The 4,127-nt window shown below is 35.8% G+C and overlaps 1 non-coding gene across 1 annotated transcript; it reads left to right on the top strand.

The window, feature by feature from the left end:
• Nucleotides 1-1,079: 1,079 nt before the first annotated feature.
• Nucleotides 1,080-1,186, top strand: LOC122117382. The gene has a single exon (XR_006149134.1). It is a non-coding gene; the product is annotated as a U6 spliceosomal RNA (small nuclear RNA).
• Nucleotides 1,187-4,127: the final 2,941 nt, after the last annotated feature.

Below are 4,127 nucleotides of genomic sequence, written 5' to 3'. Positions count from 1 at the left end.
TATTAGCTCAGTGACTACAATGTTAAACAAGCTATTTGTCTAAACCTCTAATATTTACACACTTGAATTGCATTGAAAATATTTTCCTAGTACATTTTTTATTAATTTATTTTTTAGTATGATTTCAGGTGCAAGGAAGTTTTCTACAATAAGTACAACTATAAAAACAGTTTAATCATTTGTAATTGTTTCCATCAGTTCTAGTTTATGATGCATATTCATCACACTAGTCTTTTAAGTGAAACTGTTGAGTTAAATTATGAATCTGAACTTTAGATAAACTTTTTTTTTCTTTTTGCACTTGGAGCCAGAAAAAGTGTTTTTTGGACCCTCTTTTCTGGTCATTCAAATAACTCCTAAAGGGTCACTGTTTCTGAGTGGTGTATTTCCTTCCCAACACAGAGACTTCCCTAAGTAAAAGAACAATAACTCCTAAAGGGTCACTGTTTCTGAGTGGTGTATTTCCTTCCCAACACAGAGACTTCCCTAAGTAAAAGAACAATAATACAGGAACATCAGAGATAGTTTTGCTTCCTGTTTCCCACCCTTTATCCCCATCTGTGCAATGTGCTTTTTTGCTTGATTGACATTAAAGAAAAAACACACACACATGATTAAAGATCTTTCTCTTGCTTGCCCTTTGATATTTTAGCTAAAAGCAATTGAATCCAGCCTGGCTCTGGTGCATGAAGGTGGCTTGTTTGCTCAGTCACTGGGGTATCCAATCCACAAGCAACACTGGAGCTAGACATTTACTTTGAACATCAAAAAATATTGTTTTCTCAATTCAAAATATAACCTTTCTTAAAAATTAAATTCTTAATGTTAACAAGCTAAAAAATATAATTCAAGAAAATTGACCTCTACAAAAATCAATTGTTGGTTATTTTTTCTGCCACTGTGGTTTATTCTATAGCTATTCAAGCTATGCGTGACAACACTAATTGTCCATTCAGCTTATAAGAAAACAATTATTTTTCCTTATGTCCTTTATAGTTGGTACATCATTTATAATGAGGTTGAAAGTAAGTAAAATCTGCACATGAAAAAAATGAAGGCTTTAAAAATCTGTAATTTCAGTGCTTGCTTTGGCAGCACATATACTAAAATTGGAACGATACAGAGAAGATTAGCATGGCCCCTGCGCAAGGATAACATGCAAATTCGTGAAGCGTTCCATATTTTTACCTCTGCTCTCACTGAATTTGATGTTGGTACAATTTGTGGAGGGGAAGGGAAAAAACAAACCGTTTAAATAGGGATTCAAGTGGACCCACTGCAACAATGAGATGTACAAGTCGTTATGTTGAAAAACGAACTTTACAACTCTGGCTGGGTGGGGGTGGGGGTAGGGGGAGGGAGGGTGGGAGCTGGGCAGGGATGGGAAGGGGAAACAAAGGAGGAAGCAACAATACTTGATAAGAAATGTACTCATTATCTTGCCCATGTAATTGTAACCCCTCTGTATGGTATTTTTGCAATTAAAAAAATGTAATTTCAAATCCAGAAGATGAGAAGGTTCCAGACATGGTGTGATAAACACTTAATTATGCAATTTCAAGAGTGTAGGATAATCTTTACACTGTCATTAGAGGTCAAGTTCATACTAGGGTAAGGTTCTCTCATAGTTTCAAGAGGGCTTCTAATGGATGTTGAAGGGAGGTGTTTCCTTGATAATGTCCAGCAGGAGAGAAAAGGATCTTTTCTCAGACCTACAATAGCATCTTCACATATGTCGTTAGCAAAAAATGCTTATTTCTGAGCCAGGAAAAGAAATACTGAAGAGTTATACCTTGTTTTTCTGCAGTGTAAAAAAAAAGTATGTAGTATATAGTGGAGCTTACAAAAATCTTGGAATAAGAGGGAAACTTTAATTTGATATTGTAAAGCGCCTTTATTACCTTTTCCTTGAAGTGTCCTGGAAGAATTTTCTCTTAAATGGGTGCACTGTGATCCATATGCACAAGGAAACAAGGAAATCTTTTTTTCCCCAGTGCTGGTGATGGGGTTTGAACTCAGTTCCTGGGTGTTGTCCTTGAACGTTTCTGCTCTAGGCTAGTGCTCTACCACATGAGCCATAGTTCTGCTTCTGGCTTTTTGGTGGCTAATTGTCTTATGGACTTTCCTGCATGGGCTGGCTTGGAATCATGATCTTTAGATCTCAGCTTCCTGAGTATCTAAAGAATACAGGCATGAGCCACCAGCACCTGGCTGGAAATGTCTATGTTCACAATAAAACTAAATCATATTCTTTGGGATTTGAATAAGGTGTCTCAGCATCCAACAGCCTGAGCTTTTAGAGCTAAGTGCCACTCTGTATAACATTGGCTTTGATTTGATCAAAGGTGGCAACAAGTCTCCTTTCAAAGTCCTTGAACACCTGAATATAGGTGTGCATACACACAGAAATATTGAGAAGGCAAATGAATTTCATTGGCATCTTATATGATTTATCATCTGTCATGCTAATATTGAAATACATATATGGGGTAGCACATTGTCTAATTTCATAACACTGAAAAGCATCAGGGCATTTTGGTGATATAAGGTGATATAAAGTTTCTTTCAAAGCATTTATTGCAATAATAACCCGCAATATGAACTGGATTACATCTACCTGATAGAAATCTGAACTCAGTTCTTAGCCAGAAAACATTGAGCTTGTTTAAAACAAAAGACCATCACTTAGGACAGATATAGCATTCCTATATGAAAGAAGTACACACAATTTAAATGACTCAATGCAAAAGTAATAAGACAAATTTACAAAATAGTAATCCTAGCTGTAATACTAGCTAACCAAGAGGCTAAGAGCTGAAAGATGGTCATTTAAGGTCAGCCCAGGTAGAAAATGTCACTACATTTCATCTCCAACATAACCAGCAAAAAGTAGGCCTAGGAGACTGGGTGAGGTGGTAGGATGTCTGCCTAGCAAGTGCAAAGCTCTGATTCAAACCCTAGTACTGCTAATAAATTCACAAAATATAGTTGTAAAGAATTATCATATATGGATATATTTAAAATTGGGTTGTGTTTTATTCCTATTTAAACAATGAGTGATATGAAAATAAACATGAATTTTATCATTAGAAAAACAAAAACATCTAGTCATATTAAAGTTATAGAGAGGAAATACAGATAATTGTTTATTAAATGGGCAAAATAATCTCATACAAGGATAAATGTAAAGCAGGAACAGACATTAACTGAAAGCAAGCATGAATATATGGAATTTTGTTGTAAAATTGATACAGAATTCTGACAACATGAATTTTGAAGCTTATTCTTCCCCAGAATCTACTGATCTGAGGCAAGGCTTTGTGACATGTTTATCTTACCCTTGTTGGACCATTGGCTGAGAACCCAGTTTAAGCACAACAGTTACGACTTCTGACACATTGTTTTAAGCTGCTGGACTTGTAGGCATTTGTTACGACAGTGGCAGAATCTTCTTCAATGCCAAGTAAATATATTGCTTTCTACTTTTGGGTCAGGTTTTGGAGGCAAAGCTTCTGCTTTGGTCTTAATAGGATTTCATAATGCTGGTGAAAGGGATAATAGAATATTTCTCAAGTGATTATCACACAGAATGAAACAATTTAACAATGAAGGAGAGAAACCATCAGTTCAGAAAATGATTGGATACTAGATCCTCTCTTGTCCTGGATCTGATGGCTAATCATGTGCTATGGATTAGCATTTTCTGTAATATTTCTGGCTCTTTTAATGTTCTACTATGTTAATATTCTTTATGGGTCAAACATTATTTATGCCCATACAATCAAAATTATCAGCTCTTCCTGTAGTCAACATTCTGCCTGACAAGACTAGTCTCTTGGATTTCTACTAACATTTATCTCCAAAGATTCTCTGCTATGACATTCTTCTAGTTATGGAAGAGGGCAGAATACTCCAGCTGCTAAAATGAATTTCTTCATAGTAATGACTGCCTGAAGCAGGTATGATCTGGCTACACTCTTTAGACACGGCTAGTCTCCAGGGTTCTTGTCTGTTCAGTTGCTGTTGCTGGGATCATTGCACACATACTTTCACAGGAGTTCATACTAAGTGATTATCTATGAGATCTTTAGAAAATGTTTTTATTTTTATTTTTCCAGGCTTACGTT

This window comes from Dipodomys spectabilis, unplaced genomic scaffold (assembly GCF_019054845.1).
Source record: "Dipodomys spectabilis isolate Male_0828 unplaced genomic scaffold, ASM1905484v1 ptg000140l, whole genome shotgun sequence".
Lineage (NCBI taxonomy): Eukaryota > Metazoa > Chordata > Mammalia > Rodentia > Heteromyidae > Dipodomys > Dipodomys spectabilis.
The sequence above is the reverse complement of the archived record's forward strand: the minus strand, read 5'-3'. Positions and strand labels throughout refer to the sequence as shown.